At 45.9% G+C, this 23954-nt stretch overlaps 1 protein-coding gene across 3 annotated transcripts in view; it reads left to right on the top strand.

The window, feature by feature from the left end:
- Window positions 1-5410: 5410 nt before the first annotated feature.
- CIMAP1B (ciliary microtubule associated protein 1B) overlaps window positions 5411-23954 on the top strand; it is a 61292-nt gene continuing 42748 nt past the window's right edge. Inside the window, exon 1 of one of the 3 annotated variants that reach the window (XM_069229460.1) lies at window positions 5411-5430. The gene's annotated coding sequence lies outside the window, so the exon portion shown is untranslated. Of the gene's footprint in view, window positions 5431-9433; window positions 9692-23954 lie in introns of those variants that run through there. The other 2 variants (XM_069229458.1, XM_069229459.1) reach the window with 2 other exon arrangements.

Genomic DNA, 23954 nt, shown 5'->3' with positions numbered 1-23954 from the left:
TTGAGTGTTTCTACTCCTGGTACGTTGAGGGAGATCTTCACGTAAGATCAGGTTGAAGCCATTCGGATCTTGCCATCGGCACTGTCTGTGACGGATCCGCATCTCGTGTGCCTTTTGTGTCTGGATCGCGACCACAACCCGAAGTCATGCAGTCGTGCTCCAAGTGCCAGGCCATGAATCTGAACGCTTTGAAGGAGCAGTCCCTAAAACTGATGGTGGTCCAGCGCTCGGTTCTGTGTAAGTCCCGATTTCAGTTGAGAGGAAGGTCTCGGGATCTGTCCCATTCCAAGTCTTCTGGAAGCTCGGGTAAGTTGCAGCTTAAGAAGAAGGTGAAACGTTTTTCAACTTCAGCTCGGCCAGCGAGACGAGGGAGCGAGAGCATCGTCGATCGAGGCCTCCATCTGTGGAGCATGCGTCTGGGCCTACGTCGTGCTTCCCAGAGTTTAGAGAAGCCGGAGCGATCCCTGCCCTACTTAAATAATTTTCTGAGGCTGGGCACCTAATTTTCAGGCAGTCCGACTCTGCTGGTGTGCCTTTGGGCCCCGTGGAGTCAGAAGGGGTCCCTTCGAGTTTTGAGCCGGCGGCTAAGGGCTGTGCTCGGAGAGGCACCTATGGATCCATTCCTGGATCTGAACCGGTGTCGGTTCTACCACCTTGACCTTCCCAGGGGGCGGTTCCGACATCGACACTCCGGGCTCCGCTCATGCCCCCGGGCGACACTGCCCCCAACCTCATTGCCGACTTCGACACAGAGCTAGATGGGTGTTTCATGACGCCGACACCAGCAAGGACTTTGCCCACTATGTTGGATCCTGAGCCTTATTACTATGGGCTAGGATACGGTGAGGAAGGGGAGAGGTCGATGGACCCTTTAGAATACCAGCTCCAAGACCCCAAAGATTGGCGTATGGACCTGGGTGAAGCAAGTGGACTGGATACTTCCCCAGATACTGGCATGCTGTCTACCCCTTTCGTGGTTACAGAGGAGGGACCTTCATATTCAAAGGTGGTGTGAAGAGCAGCTGAGGTCATGGAACTTGAACTGCCATCGGTGGCAGTCAGGCCTAACCTCCTGACAGAGATAATTCAGCCTGGGGCTTCATCCTCTGAATCCCTGCTCCCTTTTAATGATATCCTTATGGATGTCGTTCGGGGTACTTGGTCCAAACCCAGCACAGGTGCTCCTGTGAAAAGGACTATTGCCTGCCCCCATTGCCCTGCACTGGGTGACCCAGGTTTCCTGATGCAACACCCCACCGCTGAGAGCTTGGTTATCCAAACCTCCACTTCCCAGGGTGTGTTCCCTTCCGCACTCCCTTATAGGGAATACAGGAGGCTGAACACACTTGGGCAGAAGATGTTTTCTTCCGCCAGCCTGGCATTGTGGTCCATGAACACCACATGCCTTTTGGGCTGTTATTCCCACACGCTGTGGTATACCATTGTGCAAGCCCTCCTACTGGTCCCGGAAGAAAACTGGGCTGTACTTTCCCAAGCAGTTGCTGATGGGAGAGATGCAGCAAAGTTCACAATCCGATGTGGATTGGACACAACCAACTCACTGAGCAGAACAGTTGCTTCAACAGTAGCCTTGAGGTGCCAGGCCTGGTTGCGGACATCTGGGTTTTTGGGGGATGCCCCTGTGGCGGCTCCTTGTCCCCCTCAGTCTGTTTTTCGCCCCTATTATGGCTACGTAATGGGCGCTCAGCCCCATCTGTTCACCTCCAGCCACCATGCTGCGCATGCTGCCCAGCCTCTGCGTGGCCATGGACATGGGATCCACCATTCTCGTGGATCAGGAAGCCAGTGGTCTGGTCAGTCCACTCCCCCCCCCCCCCTATCTGCCAAGCACAGCTGCCTCTGAACCTTCCCAGTGTGATGATTCCCCACCAGAAACCAGTCAGAGGCAGGATCTGTCATCACCTGCTCTGCTGGCAGTCTATCATGTCAGACAGGTAGGTTTTGCAAATAGTCCAAAGGGTTTACTCCTTCCCCTTCGAGACTACCCCTCCATCCATGTCACCATCTTACAGTCAGATGACGGAGGATCACTTAATACTTCTCCGAGAGGAAGTTAACGACTTTCTTGGCCAAGGGAGCCATAGAGAGGGTCCCTGTGCCAGAATTAAGTTGTGGTTGTTGTTCCCGCTACTTTCTGGTGCCCAAAAAGGACAAGGGCCTACGTCCTATCCTAGACCTTCAGTCCCTCAATCTCTTCCTTAAGAAAGAGAAGTTCAGAATGCTCACTCTGGCTCAAGTTCTATCTGCCTTGGACTCTGGAGACTGGATGGTAGTGTTGTACTTCCAAGACATTTCATTTCATATTCTTGTCCTGCCTGCCCACAGATGTTGCTTGCGATTCACGGTGGTTGCTTGCGATTTACAGTAGGCCATTAGTACTTTAAGTTCACCATGCTCCCCCTTGGCCTTACCAGCACCCCTCGAGTGTTCACCCAAATTGATGGCGGTAGTTGCAGCTACTCTGTGCAGATCAGGGGTTTCAGTCTTTTCAGTCTTCCCCTATCTCGATGACTGACTGTTGAAAGGTGGACTGACTCCAGGCTGTCATCTCCCAGCTCCAGACTACTTCAGACCCCCAGCATTCGCTGGAGTTCACTGTAAAAGTGTCAAAGTCACACCTGGCTCCCTCTCAGACTCTCCCTTCCATCCTGGCTGTTCTGGGCACATTGCATTTTCTAGCTTATCCTCCCAAGCAGAGAGTCCAGGATATTCAGGCTATGATGGATATTTCAGCTTCTATCCTAGATTTCGATGAGAAGGATTGAGGCTGTTGGGCCTAATGGCCTCCAGCATCCTGCTAGTAACACATGCCAGGTGGTGTATGCAGGCTCTGCTGTGGGATCTGAAGTTCCAGTGGGCGCAGCACGAGGGACATCACTCCGACATGGTTCAGATCTCAGCGGGAACTGCATGAGATCTGCAGTGGTGGTCAACGAATGGCAATTGTATCAGAGGCAGATCTTTCTTCCTTCCCCAGCCAGTAGTGACAGATGCATCACTCCATGTATTGGGCGGCCACCTAGGAGAGGCGGAGATCAGCGGCATCTGGTCTCCGGCAGAGTCCGAACTCTACATCAACCTGTTGGAGCTCTGGGCAATCAGCCTACCATTGAAAGGATTCCTTTCCTCTCTCAAAGGGAAGGTACTGCAGGTGCTCACAGACAACACCACCACCATGTGGTATTGCAACAAGCAGGGCAGGGTGGGGTCATGAACCCTTTGTCAAGAGGCTCTGTGCTTCGGGACATGGCTGGAACAACAGGGCATGTTCCCAGTGGTTCAACATCTGGTGGGCTGTCTAAACATTACAGCGGATGAACTCATCTGATAATGCTTACTCAATAATGAATGGCGTCTCCATTCGGAGGTAGCAGAAGGTCTCTTTCAACATGCAACGTCAGCAGTTTTGCACGTTGGAGTTTCCAAGGCGGCAATCACTGAACAACACTTTTTGTCTTGAGTGGAACTCCGGCTTCTTGTATGCTTTTCCCCATACCACTTCTTCCCAGAGTTCTCAAAAAGATCAAGAACAACCGGGCCCAAGTAATTCTTGTGGCTCAAGACTGGGCATGAAGAGTCTGGTATCCCGAGCTACTGAGCATGGCCATCGATTCTCCGATCAGACTGCCCCTTCGGGAGGCTTTTGTCCGGCCTTCTTGCGTGGAGATTGAGCTTTTGACCTTCTGCCGGAAGTCTGTAATGTAATCTTGGCAACCAGTTGTCCCTCCCCCAAAACGGTATACGCCTTTCAATGGAAGAAATTTGTGGCATGGTGCACAGACAAGTCAGTTGACCCCCTTTCTGCTCCTCTTTCTGAGGTCTTGATGTTTATTCTTTCTCTGGCCCAGCAGAACGCTGCTGTGGGTACTCACAAAGGTTATCTGTCTGACATTTCTGCTTTTTTACATTTTCCTGACCAACCTTCCTTGTTTAGGTCTCCAATTGTAAGTAAGTTCCTTAAAGGCCTTACTCGTGTTTTCTCCATCTCCATTCATTGTGCCCCAATGGGATTTTAATTTGGTTCTGAAACACCTAATGTGCGCTCATTTTGAGCCTCTCCAGAATTGTCCTCTCAGGCTTCTCACTTCGGAAACAGCCTTTCATGTGGCCATTACCTCTGCCCACAGGGTGAGTGAGTGGCAGGCATTGTCATCTAAGCCAATCTACCTTTCCATATATCCTAACAAAGTGGTGCTTCGCACTAGGGGTTCCTTTCTACCAAAAGTGGTTACGCCTTTCCATGTAGGCCTATCCATCACTTTGCCTACTTTTAACGCACCTCTGCATCCTTCTAAGAAGGTGGAGAGACTCCACCACCTGGACCCAAAAAGAGTGTTGTCGTTCTTCCTTAATCATACCAAAGAGTTCCGGGTGGATGATCAACTCTTTGTTGGTTATGTGGATGCAAAGAAAGGTCAGGCAGTGCAGAAGAGAGAAATCTCCAGATGGATCTTACTCTGCTTTAAAATGTGATACGCACTGGCTAAGAAGCAACCCCCTGAGGGCTTGCGTGTGCATTCTACCAGAGCTAAAGCTGCGATCACTGTGTTAGGACGTGAGCCTCTCAGCAAACATTTACCAAATACTACCGCCTGGGCAGTCAGGTCCGTAGAGACGTGCATTTTGCCCATTCAGTCCTGCAGGACTTTCTAGTATGATCTTGGTTTGCAGACCCACCTCCGGGGATAGTATTGCTTGGGTATGTGTTCTAAGGTAAGGAATCTGCAACTAGGTGTTTCTCTCAGATGGACAAGTTACTTATCTTTGGTAATGCTTTATCTAGTACAGACAATATGTAATTGCAGATTCCTCACCAACACTTCTATCCTCCCCGCTCTGCGAATTGATTCCTAGAGACAGGGACTCCTCTTCAGGGCCCTAGTTTTGATGCGCCAGTGGTCAGCGTTCTTCATGGCCCTGCGCTTCTGGTGTGGAAAGTTGTGAAAAGAAACTGACATCAGTGTGCCAGGGTGGCTTCTATATAGGACCGACAATGTCATATCCTACACAGTCGACAACCAATGCGAAGCTGATCGATGCTACCTAACGGCGCGCAGGGTACTGCTTGAGAAAAAATTCAGACTGGCATTTGGGGGGAAATTCTAAGGTAAGGAATCTACAACTAGATATTTTCTCTACCAGATAAGGTGTTACTGAAGGTGTAAGTAACTTGTCCTTCAATCATGCCAATTGTAATATAGATGCCGGGTGAGATTTGATCTCACTGCAATGACCTCTTCTGTTTAGGTTTTTCCATTTTTTGAGCTTTAGTCTACCCACCCCTTGAGTTTTGAATGACCATTGTTATACCATGAGGTCTGCTTTCATTACAGGTTGACCTTACATCCAGCCCCCTGCCATATCTCTAGAACGTAAATATACAAGAGTCTGGAGCCATTCATGTTGGAAGTAAGTTCATTATTTCATGTTAAGCCATTAGGTTGCAAAGATAGTATGATAAGTTCTCTCTCCAAATGTAATGAACTCCCAGGCTTTACACAGCAGACAAACACACACACAACCCAACATACGGTGCATCATTACATTCTCACACCATCCACAGTCCTTATTCTGTAGCACACCTACAAAGTCATAGGTACTCAGACACGTCATGTCACTACATTGTCTCCTTTCCTTACACATAAGGCAAACAAAACACTCCACATCTCCACATCATCTCCTTTCATAACACACAAGATGAATGTTTAACCAATGCAACAATGGCCCCCAGACAAGGCACACTCATGCTTTCTCCATTTTATACCTCCACAAGCAGCACACACTTGCTCTCTCTCACACACACACACACAAACACACACATGCTGTCAGCACTCTAACATGTCCAACACCTAGTCACACAAGCTAGCCAAACCAGCATGGCAAGGCGCCAGACCAAAGAAAGCACCAAAATCCAATCCGATACCACACCCTCTGGAAACTGTACAAACATGCAGAATGCCACTCACACATAGTGATGACAGCCTCCAGTACGTACAGGCTGATATTTCTGAAAATTACATTGAGACACTGGTGTAGACGAGTACTTCCACCCCAACTCCAGCCCTTCGCAGTACGTAACCACCAGCTTAAGGTGACACGAAAGGGAAGCACCCACATACCACACCCTACGCTTATGTCCAATGCTGCCAAGTTAGACCCTCTCATCCATATGCAATGATGACTGACTCCAATACACGCGATCCCAGAAACAAGCAAAAAAAAACATGCATGTACTCTGCGTACAGTACCATGCACCGGCCACATTCTCCCATTTGTACAAAATGACGGCTGGATACAGAGCACATACAGGTGAACCAAAAGCACAATAGAATTCAAAAACTCACTATACCTCACACTGATGTACCCTGTTTCCGGTTGAAACTTTCCATTCATACATAGTGAGGACCACTCCTAAAGCCCATTCAAATGGCACCTGTGGCTTCTGGCCACAGCAAACAAAGTACTACACTTCCCCTTGTTTTCTCTATGACAGAGTACTACTTTGTACCACTATTGCGTGTCACAGGGTACTCTCCTATGTATCTTTACATGACAGGTTACTGCTTTTGCCCAATTTCGCATACAATGGGGTACCCTACCTTGCATCCTCATGCAACAGGGAGCATGTGGTATTGAGATGCAGCTTGTGTTTTCGCCAGCCTGTAGATCTACCAACATTCTTGTTTCTACAGTCTTGGCTTGGAATGTGATTAGTTGAATATGTGATAAGGGCCGGTTAGTGGAGAGCTAGCTGGTGCAGACACAGGAGGTGAATTGAGTTTCTTTAATTAAGATAAACTGGAATTTATCTTGAAATCTGCCTCACGTCTTTTTTGTTATACTGCAATGAGGAGATTTTACAGAGCAACTCTTCCACAGTTTCACATATCATGGGGTACTCTCTCTTGTTTCTTCGTGCTACAGGGTACTATTCTACCCCAATTTTCCACATCTTCACACACAAGTGTACTGCAGTCTTGTATCTTGCAGCGGGGTGGGTACTCTTCGTTCTCACTTCTGCAACACCAAAACTGTTTTATCTCTTACGCCTTGTACGACAGGGTACTCCTCACTCATCCCGTAGGAACGGGACCTTTGCTGGATCGTTCACACCACTGTGCACCTGCAGTCATTTACAAAATACTCTCCCACCACATAGTATTACATCATTCGTATATCTGCCACACTGTCATCCAGCTCAGAGACAATCCAGAACAACGAAACAGACTTCTAACCAAACCAACTGCAGCAACACTATTTTGCAATTAGTTAACTAAAATCAAGTACCATATCACCACTTTCCATGATGTTTCTCCTAAATGCAATCACAGAAAATAAAAAAATTACTCAAAATTGTTTTTCATGGATAGCAAATAGAATTAAACATCACATTTCCTGTTATGTTAAGATGTGTTATATTATTTTTGTATTAAGCCATCACACAAATGAAAAAAATGTTTTCTTTGTATAATACTAACGTTGCGCACTGCATATGTATTCTCTAATACATATATGCAACCGCAGTCAGTCGTTTCCTTCATGTCTCACAGAACATATTCAACATGAGCATAGCAGCAACAGCCTCTCTACAAGAACATGTACTGACATATGGCTTGCAACACAAGTTCACTGTATGGAAATGTCAGCATCTTCAAAATAAATAACCATTTAGGGCCACAAGTCACCTTTACTTTAAAACAATAATCGCAGAACCATAGAAAACAATGAGAAGCCCAAAGTTCCCCTCAGATCCACACAATATCTGTTAAATTATCATCGTTGGCAGATACACACCTCCCAGTTTCTTATTAAGTGAAATGTTGTTCTGAAAACTGTAGCTTTGTGTCCGGAGGTAGGCTTGAGAAGCGAGATGTCCGTCTTCTCTTTTACTTTCCTCTTTGAACAAGACCAAGACCGCAAAAGTCACTTTTATCTTGCTATTAGCATTACAGGCATTGGAACAGTGAAGCAAGAAGTATGGCTCTCTGGCACTGCTTATCTCCCTGCAATACCAAGACACACTCCAAGTAGTCTCCTTGAGTTCTACATGGGCGCTAGATCTAATAACATGCCCACGGGCATCGTATATATGTGCTGAGGAATGTTGTACTGCATGTTTTATCAAACGTTGTTCCTTCACAGCCGAGTGATTTACACACAAATATGTAATGTTTGTGTTGATGTACTGCCTCATCACTCAGTCTAATTTATCTGTAATCTCACTAAAATAAAGACCATCAGCACTTTCCTTCTGCTTAAATACTGCTTGTGATAACAGGTCCCCAGCTTCTTTTCCTGCAGCCGTTGCCCCTGTGGAGGCTGCTTGAAGATGAAGACACTGTTCTAACGGGAATAGAGTATTTCCTTTGCTCCTTAACATCTGCTCACTGCCTACTGGACACTGCAGCTCATTATTCTCTCTGTTCAGTTTGCACCTTGTCTTTGCCCCCCCCTCCTCACTGGCGCCCTGTTGCCCAGCAGCCAGCGCTGACACTATTTGCCAGTGGTCACAGGCCTTCTCTCTGCCATCAGGCATACCTCCTCCCTAAGAACCAGTTCTTAACTGCCTCCAGCATCTTGCTGCATGTTCATGCATGTTCTTTTAACAACGAACGTGTCACTAAATGTTGACTCACACTAGTCAGGAGCCATCCAGGTGGGAGGTGAGCTCTTTATTTCATGTTAGGCCCTTAGGGTATATCCACAGTTTGATAGGTCCTGTTAGGGTTCCATTTTCACACCAACTAGAATGAAGGCTCAGAATTCACACATACACCAACATTCTATGCATCATCACATTCTTGCAGCATCCCCACACAGCATTCTATAGCATGCCTACTCAGATCATGCATACACAGACAGATCACCTCAGTAGAGTATACATGTGACCAAGTACAGTGTGAGGTCCCTGTGTTCCAGAGGGATCCTTGTTAGGTACTCCTGGGCGGGCACAGGGGAGCCCACGGTGGTGCTGGTTCTTTAATCAAAGATGATAAGAAACTAGATGCCTGCGTGGAACTGCGTTACTTCAGCTGATCAGTTAGATTTTACTCAATAAACAGGGGACTTTGACCTCAGATGAAAGGCCAGTTCTTTTGGTTTATTGATGAAATGTTACCACTTCGCCCACATTGTTTCTATTTTTTCACCACAAGCCTCGATTTGCGATGTATATTAAAAGGTCTCTAAACTTTCCCCTTTGCTTCTCAGGGAAGCTGTGGTAGGTACTTTGGTTACCCACGGGTCAGGGAAAGCTCGGATTCCATGGGTGTAGCCTTGGCTGCTTTGGGGGTGGCCTGTGTGGTTTTAGAGGTCAGGGATTTGTACTGTTCTACGCCTAGTGCTCGCGGCGCCATACTAGGACTATGGGGGCCCTAACGTGGAGATCAAGTACGGCACGGCCCCGCCCTCGTTTCGGTGTGCTCCGGTCGCGCTGCCGTGGCTGTTCGGAGAGCGCGTTCACGTCCGTTTCCAAAGCCACGTCCGGGACACTGCACCTCTGACGCCGTCACCAAGGCTACAGCTGCCCCGTTGCTAAGGGGTGGGCGCGGTAAACAATGGCACGAGGGGGTAAAGCGGCGGCGCTTCAGACTCCCAGTATTGCGAGAGCCGCCGCCACAGCATCCGGGACCAGAGCACCGGTAACCAGGGTGACGGAGTTGCGCTGTAGGTGAGCCCCTCAACCTTTGTCACCTGTTATGCCACTGAGCACGAGCTGCCGACTGCCCCGTTACCCTGAGACCGCCCGGTGTGTGTCCTCTCCATTGCTTTTGCATTTCCCTGCCCTGGGCACACAGACTTGTGGCTCACCAGCGACGCGTCCGGAGCCTGTGCCAGCATGGCCAATTGGTGCATATAAGGCTATTCATACCAGCTGCACCACCAGCAAACACCTCTGGGGTAGTGCTCCTGAGTCGGTGCCTCCGGTTTTTGCGTTCTTCCATCCAGTGCTATCCTCAATCTGTGCCAGCCAACCCGTGCCAACGCCTGCGTCTGCCTCTCAGGTTGTTCCAATTAATTCCTCCAGACTCGGCCCCCACCGGGGTCGTAGGCTTAGCCTGAGATCCGCATCGTGCTCTCCCTGCAGAGGGCTTGTGCTACACACCTTCCAGGACAGGCTCTTCTGCATTCCTGCCCCTGTTTTCCCTCATGCTGACTACACGCATTGCTTCAGCTGCTTCTTGGGGCAAAAGGTGTGGAGGTGTTCAGCGGGCCCCTTGTCTGAGTTCGCCAAGTCCGGTGTTAACCAGTCTCTGGTTCGAGTGCCCTTCGGCACGGGCCAATATTCTCGCGCCACCTTTACCTATTGACCGGGGTAATTTTATACTTTGCCTCTTTTATGCGTGAGAGAGATGAAACACAAGCATTGTAATTGAAATTATATTTATGTAGTGCTTGCTACCCCTGATGAGGCGTCAAGGCACTTTTCGGAAGTAGAACTCTACTCTGGAACCCGAACGGATTAGTATAGGGAAATCTGCGTTAACTTGAGCATTGGGCATGTGAGTCTGTTAGTTGGATCGAATAGGACGATGGAGGAATGGAAGAGGGAAAAGTTTAGAAAGTGTTATTTGGAAGATCATAGTAGTAAGATGAGAACAGTCTTTGGCTGCTAATCGTGTACATGGCGAGTTTGGACCTCGTCAGGGAGTTGAGACGCTAGACAGCAAAGTGCTGTTGGTCCTTATGTGCCTCCGAGACGTCGTCATCCTTTTGTGTTTCGTTATTAGCCAAGTTGTGATAACTGAGGGTGCTGAAGCTTCCAGCGCTGTGACAAGAGACATTTGTCTCAGAGGTGAACAGGTGAAAGGAGCTGCGGCTTCTAGAGTGATCTACGCAGTCTTTTCTAACAGCGCTTTCCTGGATGTTCGTTATATGCTCGGCCCCAGTGAATGTCTATCTACAACATCTAACAAGCTGACTTCGGTGTTTGGTGTGAGCTCATGATCCTTGTGTGTTTGTCAGCGATCAGGGTTGCCCCAGAGGCAGCATATTCATAGTTATGGGAGCACAGCAAAGACCATCACCAGTCCTCGTCACGTGAGCTATACTCACATTATGTCCGCAGGTACATTCCAGATGGAGAGAGAAGAGGGGGTGTCACTTCTATTTTATTGCAATGCTTTGTATATCACGACTGTGCTTCATCTTCTTCACCTTTGGTGATATATGATAACACACAGACATCACTGACCCACACAATGCAACGTTGTGAACAGACACCTATTACACCAGAGCATTGCTCCTTGCAGCCACAACTCCCTCTAAAGACAACGAACGACTCTGTCCAGTGCCCAGACTCGCCCTCCCACCCCAGCATGTATAGTGCCTTATGTTTTATTTGCAGGACGAAAACGTATTTAAATAATAACGGCAGAATTGTGAGAAAGCTTCCTTGGGTGCTGGTTCTTTGGTGCACTCGCAGCTGAGCCTTGTGTTGAAGTGAACAAAATAGTGGCGAGCTTCGAGTTGCCTTGCCTCCCTCTCTGAAGGAGGGAGCCCAGCAAGTGCTGTTTCCAGGGAGACTATAAACAGAAGTTGGACACAGCCTGAGGAAAAGCAGTGAATACACAGTGCTCGGAGTGGGTGGAGGCCTGACCAGCTCTAGACATTTCAATGTTACCTGAAATAAAGAAAGTGCAAATTCATAGGACCAGATGAAGCTTCCAAAGTACTCGAAATTTTCCTCAATTAAAGAAAAGATCACACATACGGAAACTTCTCTGGTAACCGGAATTGACCCGAATCCCACATGCACCTACTCTTGCAACAATAGCAGTGGACATGTCTCACTCTCACAACATAAGGAGATCCAGCCAGAGCAAAGCTGTGACTTTTGGGATAAAATAATAATACATGGCCTAAAGCAACTATACACGAGAAAAAAAAGATTATTAGTGAATGCTTGGACAGTTGAGAAGATGTTACTTGCTAACACTTACCACCTAAAAAGGAATTCTTACTCTAGCAGCTTGATCCTGACAGTAAGAGATAACTTCAAACCTTATGAGGCTGTTAATGAGTATGATATAATTCCAAGGCTTTATCAAAAAGCCCCCTTCCCATTTCCGAAAGTCAATAAACTGAATAAATAGCACAGCAAGCAGTCGGGGTACATACCATTTCATCATATCTCATGAACTAGTTCATGTTGCGAGACCACAATATGGGTTAATGTTACACAGCTTAATGTTATGCATGGCGAAGTCCTCAGCAATGTGCAGTAATATAATGTTTCTGTTATGGTCTTTGGTCATGGAATGAAGGGCTTTGGAGAGACAAAATGATATTCTGCGGTGCTGTGTGATTTTCTGCTGGAGTCACATCCAATAAGCCAACAAGTCTTTTAGGGGTTTCTGTTATCTGTTTGATATCCTGGCATTTATAAATATGTACAACCGGTACTCGTGGTTTATCAGGCTAATGATGTGGTACCTATTGGACTCATGCCTCAGGAATTACTAAAACACACTCAGTAAGGACTACAACAGCTGTGGTCTGCTTCCAGTGCATAGAGCCAATAATGCAAATGTCATAAAATAAATGTTATGGGCTTTTAAATATAGCACCAAGTCTAGAAAGTATCTGTGGCATCACCTGCTCTTGGGAATTTGTAATCTTTTTTCAAGTAAATACAGAATTTAAAGGGAAATCTAAACTCAGGTTTAAATATTTCCGAGTGGCACTTTAATGGATTTTGCAAAATTCTGCCCATAGTTTTGTAACCTTCTCCAGGATGTTAGGACTCAGCGATTGTTCTCCTGCCTTAACGCTAACACGTGTGGCAAATTACCCTCAGGAAACAAAATACATTTTCTCTACTCATTTGTTCAAAAACAATACAAAATGAATCATTGTATTTTATATTTTCTGTCCAGGACATAAATGGTACAGACAGGAAATGTTCCACAGTTTGTAGCCCCCTAGCAGGCTGGCAATGGGCTTTTTCAGCTTTTGCCTAGGCACACTCTTTAGCCATAGCCCTCAGAACACAATCGTGCAGGATGTGACTCTTGAGGCTATAGTCTTTATTACAGCTGTGACTTCAGCAAAAATGTAAACATTTTAAGGTTAGCATTAAACTGATGAATGAAGCCAAATTTCCAAGTGTACCTTAGAGCCCTGCAGTCTTGGCGATCATAGTCATGAATGTAGTGGAGATTAAGGCAGAATTTAAATTAGAATTTTGAATTATATTTAGACCTTACAAGTAATTTTGTCTATACTATCAGTATGACAGAGGCCCTGTTTCTATTTTAACTAAGTTAACTGACATGTAGTCAGATAGTCAGAAGTACTCTGGTAACACGGGGATACTGCACTTGTTTCAGGTATTTGAAAGCCACACTTTGTCAGAAAGTCAGAAGATCTCTGTTAGATCATGAGGGTATTGCACTTGCTGCATGTGTTTGATTGTACCCAGTGAGTTCAAATCAGTATGGTTCAATGAGATAAGATTCACCTCAGACATCTGCAATGATCTGTGCGTCACAAGTTTGAATTGAATCCCCCCTCCGAGATCAGTAACACGAGTACCATTAAAACAAATAACATTATCTGTTATTTACAATAGTGTGAAATGAAATATAAACATGTTTTTAGTATCTTTCTCTACTGATTTCTAACTCAGCCATTCATCCGTCCAAGATTATGAAAATGATTATCAAGTATATTGAAAAATATGATAATGCTTCGTAAATAGTTTAGACCCAGTCTAGAGGTTGCACTGTGTGCAGCATAAAACAGCTCTAGCTTCTATGTGCAATATTGTTGTAATTATAGTCTTGATCGTCGTAGTGTGTTATCTTCAGAGCTATTCCACCCCCTTGCTGCACTCTCAAAAGTATCGAAAAGGGCAACTCCTTCCAAAATTGAGGCACATCTCTCCCCATGAGCTAAGCTCCATCCACCACCCTGGCCCGGTTTCTTCCATCCAATACGTCAAAAAAACTCCTGTGGTGATTGGAGCCAGAGATCTACCCGCCCTCCTTTTATCCTATGGAGAACCACCCTCCAACTAATTTATAGGGAGGTGCTGCTAATAGTTATGATTACAAGGGCCTTTGTCCTGACAGCTGGGGCAACAGAGCAATCAACTGTCCCAGTAGCTCAAAGCATGATCCTCGTCAAGGCTGCTTCAGAGAAATGTGCCAAATACATATGTGAAGGAATCCTTACATGCCCAAACTGATTTTGCATTTAGATTACCAGACCAGCTATTTAATCTAAGAACCAACTATGACCCAGGTATTCCAGTCTGGAATTATAGTAAACCCAGTTTACAGGTACAGTGTGCAGTACACTATATCCAAAATCAAATGGTGCTTTCCATTTCGGTTTCCAGTCAAAATAATTTTAAGTTAGTCATAACCTCATCTTCCACTGTGCAGCCTGTGCACAGGTGTCAGGCTGAGTCTTTTACCCTCACCAGTTGTCAGGCTGAGTCTTTTACCCTCACACTCCACATGTGCACGTGTTCACACACAACCAATACAGAACCCTTCGCCCCAGCTGCACATCAGCTGGCTTTTATTTTAGAATGTTGACACATGAAGGTTACAGGTCAAAACCCTTTTACTATAGTGCTTACACTGCGTGGGGCTCCATGGGGTCTCATGCCACAGCAGAGCTCCGAAAAGTAGAGCAAAAAAACTTTTCACAAGTTTCTGTCTTCCTACCATATGGAACACTTAGGAAAATGCTATGGAGGAATATGAACCTGTGAACGGCCATTCACATAGATATTGCTAGTAGAACAAGAGCGGTGTTAAATCATCTAGAGTTGAGTATATGGCTTGGGAACAGTAAATACACACCAGCAGATGTATCCTTAATAGAGCTTTTCTTTGTAAACCCATAGCTCGGCCTTCTGTACATGTCACATATTTGCTTTCAGCACTTGGCATCTTTGGATTTGTGGACCAATGCCTGTTAGAGGGGCAATATACATGGAACATTCGACAGTATGAACTGGTACTTTCTAAAACTATGACATCACACATGACATTGGACGACGTAATGCCAACGTTTGCATGCTTCTCTTGAAATTACTTAGGAGGTCTCCAGCGTCCTTGGAATCCTTGGGAAAACAGTCAGATGCAGGTTTCCATGTGCGTGCTTGACGTGGTGGACATCTTCCCAAATCCTTCTGTCCAGTAAACAGCCCAAACTCTTGGCCACAGCAGTACAGGCAGCCGCTCCTGGCATACAAGGCTGCCATGGTTCTCACAGTCTTGCATGGACTGTTCTGGTGCAATCCCCCTTACCACAGCAGGTCCTCCTGGCATATGGGGCCACCGATAAAGCAGACACAAGTCACAACTCTCCTGGCTCAGTAAGTTCAATTGTGTCCACCTCTGACATAAGGGTCCCCACAACAAAGCAGTGCAATCCATTGCACGCCCCACACAGCGCTCCTTTCACAGCTCAGATCACAGTGGCCCTCTCCTGGCATATAGGGGTAGCGGGTCCATTCCTGCACATGCACAGAGACTCCATTGGTGCACAGTTGTTCTTCTCACTCCTCGCTCAGGGAGTCCGCTCAGTAGAGCTCCCCTCTGGACCTTACTCCCTCCAACGCTCTCCTCTTCCTCACAGGGCACACTGGTTTTGGCCAGCAGGCAGACGCTGGTGTTCCAGGACAGATGGTCTTTGTTTCCTTAGCTGATATCCCCTCGCCCAGAAGGGAGACTAGCAGGCCTTGACCCCCAGTCCTGGTCACCATCAGAGGACTTGCAGAGCTTCCCCTTTTCACACAGCCTGTTTGGCTGCTTGATAGATGATGCATTTTGTGGTCTCCACCTCCACTTCTTATAGTCCTTTTCCAGACTCTAAATGTTATTTAGGGTCTGAGTCTCTGAAGTTTTATATTGGGGTTCTGCTTTTGAAGTTCAAAGTTTTCTTCTTTGCTTTTGAAAGACTGTCTCTCACAAAAGGAAGGACTTCAAAGCTGACTGTCCCACAACACAGTTCATGGGAGTGACTAGAGTTCATGTGCATCAAAGGTTAATCCGTCGGTTTCAATTACTACTCTTTATGAATCTATTATCAGCCCCATTTCTTTTCCTGAGATGTGTTCAGTCTCTTTCCTTGTGATTTATCTCTGAATCAAAGTGCAAACTTTTACAGTGTAAAGGGAGAGTCCCACCCAGTTTACAGGAATGCAGCAATACACAAATCTGTCTGGGGGATTCCCCAACTCCCCATCTCTTTACCAGGAACGCCTGGGCTACCTAAAATGTAACCCAGGGTCCTTCAAGTAATGTACCCTTTCAGGCCTACTTGCTCTCAGCGTATATTCACAGCACACTTACTATCCAGTACTATTACCTATGTGCATTGTGCCAACACACACATTCAGTCTGCATGCACTGTTCAGTACTGTATCTTTTCTAAATTGTACCAGGGTGTGCTGTTTGCAAACAAACACACACACACACACACACACACACACTCACTCACCCTGTGCACGCTGCACAACACCCCACCCTTCATGTATTGTACTTCACACATACACCCAGCAGATGCCTTCATTACACACTGCACAGCACTACATTTGTGCTGTAATGTATTCCTCACAGGCATACATATACCCAGTACATGCACTAATCACATAAGATGCACAGTACTACGCTGTCCCTGTACTATACCCTTCTTAGACACACATACATCTAGCGCAGTCACTACTCCTGTGATGCACTGCACTCCACATCTACCTGATGCAGTCCAAAGGTAAGTTAAGCACACAGCAACTGAACGTTAAAAAAAGGTGAATGAGCCTGTAGGCCTCACTCTAGTGACCCAGGATAAAAAGGATCTGTTCACTACTACTGATAAATAAACGGTATGCTGCCACCACATGTTCATGCTGCTTAACTCCTGGTGAAGGCGGTAGCCTTCCACCACTATGAGGGTAGTGCTTTGGACGTCCCCCTCCTGGTCTAACAAGACCACAGTCTGAGACACAGGCCTATGTCATGGCGCACACCTATGACAAAAAATCATCATCAGTGATCCAGAAAGCAGTACATTTGGCCACTCAGGGCACTGGTAAATTTCTTTAACCACGCAGAGGGCTTTTTCATTCCAACAAGTACGCAAACAGTAATCAAGTGGAAACACAACAGAAGAAAAGTCCTACATCAATTTAGAAAAATAGAGAAAAGTATAATAAATGAAATGACACCAAAACTAATGAAATCCAATCAGATCACCAGAGTTATGAATATTTAATGTTTTAAGTGTAATTTAGTGTTTAAAAGATCAAAGCGCCAACTGCGGGTATCTGGTCATGCTAGACTGGGGCATTGTCAAAAGTTAAGCCCAGGAGTGTACTGAAAGCCGGTCTGAGGGTCCCATATGTATGCCTGGTGCCAGCCTTTGAAGTGGGAGTAACTTATAGGCTCTCCCCCCATCTAGTTAAGGACATTTCCTTCCTTCTCCTGCCCAAACTCCAAGTGGTCTAGGATAACATGGCTGATGTCAAGTTTCTTTGTAAGTGTGCTGGAGGCAGCCATTTGAAATGTAAGTGGGGCACCAAACAGCTTTGTCTCACTGTCTTGGAGAATACACCTAGGCCATCTGCCTACTATTCACAGTAATATGCCAGAACACTTACTGCAGGCTTCAAATGGTTAGGATAAGAAAATGTCAACTTTAGAAAAGAGGCATTTTAAAAATTGTGACTTTAAAACCTGACTTTACCATTAAAGAGGATTTTAAATTACATTTCTTTTGAGACTAAACCTGATATTTCTACCTGTTCCCAATCACGTTAGCACATACAAAATGTAATAATGCAATCCAATGATATCCTATGGGAAAGGTAGGCTTCAGAGTAGTGAAGGATGACGATTGGAATTTTTCACTACCAGGGCATAAAAAAACATAAAAACCCATATCCTATATTTCAGATACAATGCACTCTGCCATGTGGGCTGTTTAGGGACTACCAAAGAGGTAAAATATATGTATTAAAAAGGGAGTTTTAGGCCTAGCAAAAGGTTTATTTTGCCAGGTCTAATAGGCAGTTTATAATTGCATGTAGGCTACAATGGAAGGCCAGAGACATGTTTAAAGGGCTAGTTAAGTGGGTGGCACAGTAAGTACTGCAGACCCACTGGTAGCATTTGACTTACAGGCCCTGGGTACATGTAGTACTACTTTACAATGGACTTTTAAGTACATTAAATGTGCCAATTGTGTGTAAGCCAATTCTACCATGTTTAAAGGAGAGGACACAAGCACTTTAGTACAGTTGAGCATTAGTGAAGTGCACTAAGTTCTAGTGCCAACAAAAAACGAATTTCAGAGGGGAGAAGGCTAAAAGTATGGGGGTAGATCAGACTAAAGGCTGTCAGAGCTAACATTGAATAGGACTATACCTCTTGGGAGAGAGGATGTTTTAACATGTTCCTACAATAATGGATGACAGCTAATTGCACCTTGCATTTTTTAAGTTCAGCATATTATAAAGCAAAATTTAAATCAGAGCCAATTGTATATAATGAAGTAGCCAAAAAAATACAAATACCCAGTGAGTGAGCTGGAACTTGGCTGGGGCAAAATGCAGAAAATGCATGGGAAACATTTTTATTGAGACTTAAACAAGCGAGAGGCAGTGCAGTGGTAGAATTTGATGCCAAAGATTCCAGAGGCTCCAGTTCAGATGTGAGTCTCAGCTCCTGACCAGCATTCCAAAGGAGAATTCCTTATGCTTACACTTTTAAGTATAATATGGAGTAAAATAGTGAAATAAAAAGTAAGTAGAGAAAGGTGGTATGCGCTATGGTAGAAGAGAGGTGGGGAAATGGGATGAAGAAGAGTTAAAGGAAAACCAGAGCAACAAGGAACAGGAGAATAAAGAGAAAGGAGCACTACATTCTCTCCCATCAAGAGCTAAAAGTCAAATGCCACAGAATGATGGAGCAGGTGAGATGTAGGAGCAGGAGGAAGAAGAGTGCAGGCATCGTAGAAGGAGCAAGGAACAATGCACAGGGATAAAGAGGAAATAGCAGAACACACACTCACATCAACCCAACTGCTAAAAGCAAAAAAATACAAAAGGAATAGTTCCCCGATGTCATTAGCGGGAGGATATTCTAATCCAATCAAAAAGAAGGTGAAAGCAAATGGCTCCAGGGGAGGACAAAACACAGTAAGGAGGAAAGACTTTGAATCAGAAGTTGGATGTCGAAATTGACGAGATCACCATCTAGTCATGAGCACAAGGCTGGCCTAAAGCCTCAGTATTGTTTGCAAAGCTGTCTGTGACACACAGTTAAAGCTGTGTATAATGAAACTGCATAAAAAAAACATTTCAGCCCTTATGTTGGGATAGATTTTCAGACCTATTTTGAAAATCCTTACTATTACAGGTCACTTGTATTTTAGGAACTAATTTCATTGTAAGCCAGTTTTGTCCCGATAATATTTCTTACGTTTTGAGGTATTTGCCAAGAAAGGGCCTCTCAAATAAACCGTGTACAAATTATACAGTGTTATGGGAGTAACTGGAACTTGACTGAGAAGTCATAATTCCCATCCGAATTATTATTTAGATGTAAGACATTTCAAGCTCAATGTTGGGCTTCAGCAGCGCTAGGACATGTGTTCGATATACTAGGGCTAACAGTGAGTTGGGATGGACACCATCAAACCATGCATGGCAGCTGCATTTCATGATTTACTGTCATAAGGCTAGGGGACACCATTATGCCAGAGAGGGTACCATGGATGCCTACAATATGCCAATGCGCTGTGCATTGGCTGCCAACAGTATGGAAGGAATTGCCATTACACTAAACTGACAGGACGATACTGGCTCAAGGATACCAACAATATTTTTGAAAAACTACCACTATTGTATCAGGGTGAGCAGTATGCCATGGTTGGGTACCCATAAACAATGGATGTCAACAATTATTACCAAACGGCCAGAATTACCACCAACATGTGTGTCCACCACTGTATCATCGATGCCCACAATATATCAAGAATAAACACCATTCTGCCAAAACCAGCATTATGCCAGAGACAGGCATCATCATGCCATGGATGCCCATTTTATACCGGGGGTTACCATCAATATGCCAGGGGCGGCATTTTATCAGACTGGTAATTGGAAACACACCATGTATGTGGACAAGCTGTTAAAAAATGACCGCAGTTGTTGTGCCAGGGTCACCATTTAACCAGGGTGGGCAGTGAGCCTCATCACGTCAATGTCCACAAGATGCCAGGAATTACTACCATTATGTAAGGGCCACCATTTGAACAGGAGTGAGAAGCGTGTTATAATGCCATGGATGCCCACACGTTGCCATGAATTACCACCATTTTGAAAGGGCCAGTATTTTACAAGGAAGACAGTGGATAGAACTCTTCGTCTTCCTCAGGTACACTTATCACACACGCACCCACACTTACAAGCAGACACATATGCACACACACAAACACAGATGCACGAATACTCAAACACGTGCACACACAAGAACATAACTGTAAAACACACAGGATCAGCATTCAGCATATGTATTTAACGCACCTCCAATGCATGACAACGTCTCAACTGCAGATGCTGCTGAGGGATGACTTTTCTGTCCTTTACTTCACAAGGCAATGTTCCCGGGAGAAAGGATGGAAAGCCCTTCCCCTTAATATAAAGGCTAGGAAAGGAACTTTTTAAAAACGTTTTGCTGTGCGATGGAATGTTTCTTCCCCATGCTTAGCAACAAAGTAGTGGGTTTTCCCTAAACGAAGTGCATGGAATCTTTTTTTAGAACAAAATAACAAATGATTTGATACAGTGCTCAACTGCATGTATTTAAAAGAGTTCCTCACCTCTATTTAGTCTGCAAGCCCCAGACAAAAACCTGCTTGGTTGGCGATACTGCACCATACCTAGTGAGGTGCAGAGCAGAGGGGACGCCGGGCAACCCCTCTGATTACCCAGAAGGGGCTTGACACCAAAGCTTTCCCTCCTCCTCCAGAAAGGGTATCAGCGATTAGCCCGCCAGTGACCAACAGGGCAATGTTAACCCAGTGGTTCCAGAGCACTGTGAGACTACATACGTCCTGCATAGGGTCATCCCCACATGCCAAACTCCACATGGGCTCTCTGTAAGTACATTTGGAGAACACTTTGACCAGCCCCTGTGCTACCGGTCGAAGCCTGTCGAGTCCGATACTTTGTCCCAACCTTGAACTGGTGGGCACACCCTCAAAACTTTAGGTATGATGCCCGGTTGCCAGACTTTTGAAATTACAGAGTAGACCTGAGGATAACGCCAGCCTTCCTATAACCTATAACCCTGCCCACAGGGAATTTGGAACACTCCAATGACGAAGATTGGGGAAACTAAATGGAGGCGGATATATGTCAGGACGCAGGCACCACAGTACTTCACACAAGCAGAAGGAAATGCTTGAGGAGTTAAGTAAATTGGTATTTGAACAGGTAATTATGAAGGAATGACTCGCCAGTTTGGGCGATGCCATGCTGTAACAAGCTGCACAACCCACAAGGATCCAGACATGGGACGCACGCAGGAAACCTCAGAGACTGGAGAAACTGTTGCTGAAGGGGCAAGTGGGAGAAAACCAACCCAAGGCACCACAGCACACACACTAGAACTATGGACCCACACCAAGGAAAATGAAAGAGAAAAAAAGGACAAAGGTGTGGGAAGGCAGAGTCGGGTGAAAAACTATATAGGAGCGAAATCAGAGAGCAACATGCCATGCACTGCCAGACAAAGGTGTACTGAGGATCTTCCTTTCCATGATGATTCCGACTACTGTGCTGTCAGTAAGTGGAGCAGTCTGCCCCAGAGATCCTGCCCTGTGGTTTCTGATAGGCCAGCCACCAGAGGCCTGTTCTCCGCAATCTCCAGGCTTCCTATGTGTTAATCCTTGAGGCAGTGCAAGTGTAATGCGGTATCGAGTTAGGGCATAGGAGTGTACCAGATTTTGTGGCGGTTTAACACTTGTGGTAACAGATGTAACTTCACCCCCAGCCTGAGGCCTGGTACCTTGCCACCTCCTTGCCCATACAGTCTGAGCCGCAGCCTAAGCTTTACAGTATGGTCGGTGTCACATTACAGACTACCCTCTCTATCCGTGAAGGCTAGCCTCCTAGTCCTCCTATGTGCATTGTCTGGACAGCTTCAATGCTTGATAAACCTTCAGCTAGGACCTGAATCCTAGCTTCCTCTACATCCACACCATTCAACAACCTACAGAGCATCCTACGATAAGACGCTGCACTTCCGGCAAATCCTAAAAACAGTCTGCCACTGGTTCCTGACACTCAGACTGCGCTGCTCGAATGTTAATGCCGTCACCTCTTTACCTACTGGTACTCCTGCAAACATTCATTTGTGCACATATCCTATAATAAATAAACACACAAAGCTTTGCTAAATTGTGTAAAGCAAAGTGCTCCAAACCCAGCTGGATACAATGCTCAAGCTATAGACATGGGCTTGGCCAGTACATGTAATCAATTGAAAGATTTATCGTATGTGGTATGGAAGAGGCAGCCCTGGGGAATTCTTCAAATTGCAGAGGTCATGCAGATTGTCCATGGCCATCAGTAGTGTTCCCAAGATAAAGGGGCTGTGATTGGACTTTTCAAAAGAAAGACGCTAACATGGAAAACGTAAAGTTAGCTGTGGGAAACGAAAGCTCCTAAATATTGTTTTCAAACTTTTAGTTATCGCTGACATATTGTTGCACTCCTTTTGTGTCACTCAAATTGTTGCAGGCGTCGGTTTGTTTGTGAACTTGTTCTAGGCAACCCTGACCTAGCTGACTACTTCACTAAAGTGTTTCAAAGGCTGCAGGCTTTCATATTGTCTGAATAGACCACACCTTTTGAGCTCACCCAAACAGGCCCGAGCCTGGTGTTTTCTGCTTGCTTTGCAGAGTCGCCTCGTCGTCAGGTATAGTCTTGGGACTGATGGACACCTCCACTTTGCCAGTGCATTTCAGAAATCTAGTTCTTAGTTTTTCCTTCTTAGTAAGTAAACTCATGTCCAGCCAGTAATGGAAGTGGGACTTGAATGTTAAAAAAAATCGAACGAGCTGTTTTTAGTCACAGCCATTCCTGGTATATGTTCCTATGGGGATTTTCCCACGTGTGTGGCAAGTAGCATTCATTTCATCAGTGCTGTAGCAAAACCCATTCACCTGGGCAGCCAGTTAGAATCTCGCAGTGCAGTGGTAGAGGAAAGAAACAGCAATGCAGGAGTATTGATAGGCCGGGACCTACAACATCTGTGAGGAGGTTGCACACAGAATTGGGCGAAAAATCTTGCCGAAAACTTAGAGCTTCCCGTGAAACAATTTTGTTACTGTGATTAATTTGGCATTTTTTCATGATTTATTTCAGCTATTACGGAGAAAATTATGAATTTTATGAATTCCACCATGTTTTCAGAATTTTCTTCCCCTTCTACATCCCCTCCAAGAAGCAACGAATCATGAAACACATGAATTTTCGTTTGTCGGGGTGACTCCTCCATAGGGACGAAGGAGGGTCGCCCCCACCTGCAGCAGCAGAAGCAAACCTTTTCCCAAAGAACGATCATAAACTGAGTTTATGAGCGTTTTTTGGGAAAAGGGGGCGGGACGACAGGGTTGACGTGCACTGGGGGCAGTGCTCAGCACTCCCCCTCAGAGCGCATGTGTGTTTATCTGTCCTTGGGCTGGCCAAGCACCCATGTGCACCGCGCTGTCTCCAGCCCAGCAACACATTTGCTGGGCTGAAGAGAGCCTGCACAGGCTCCCAGTCTGCCTCGGAGCACCCAGCCAGAGTGCTCCCAGCCAATCCTGACGCTGCTCAGGATTGGCACAGGGCAGGCTGGGAGCCTGTGCCTGCAGTGCCAATGAGACTGGAGGAGGCAGAGGAGCGGTGCGGCGCGGGAGCGAAG

This window comes from Pleurodeles waltl, chromosome 4_1 (genome assembly GCF_031143425.1).
Source record: "Pleurodeles waltl isolate 20211129_DDA chromosome 4_1, aPleWal1.hap1.20221129, whole genome shotgun sequence".
In the NCBI taxonomy this organism is placed as follows: Eukaryota; Metazoa; Chordata; class Amphibia; order Caudata; family Salamandridae; genus Pleurodeles; species Pleurodeles waltl.
This window is presented reverse-complemented; position numbering and strand designations above follow the sequence as displayed.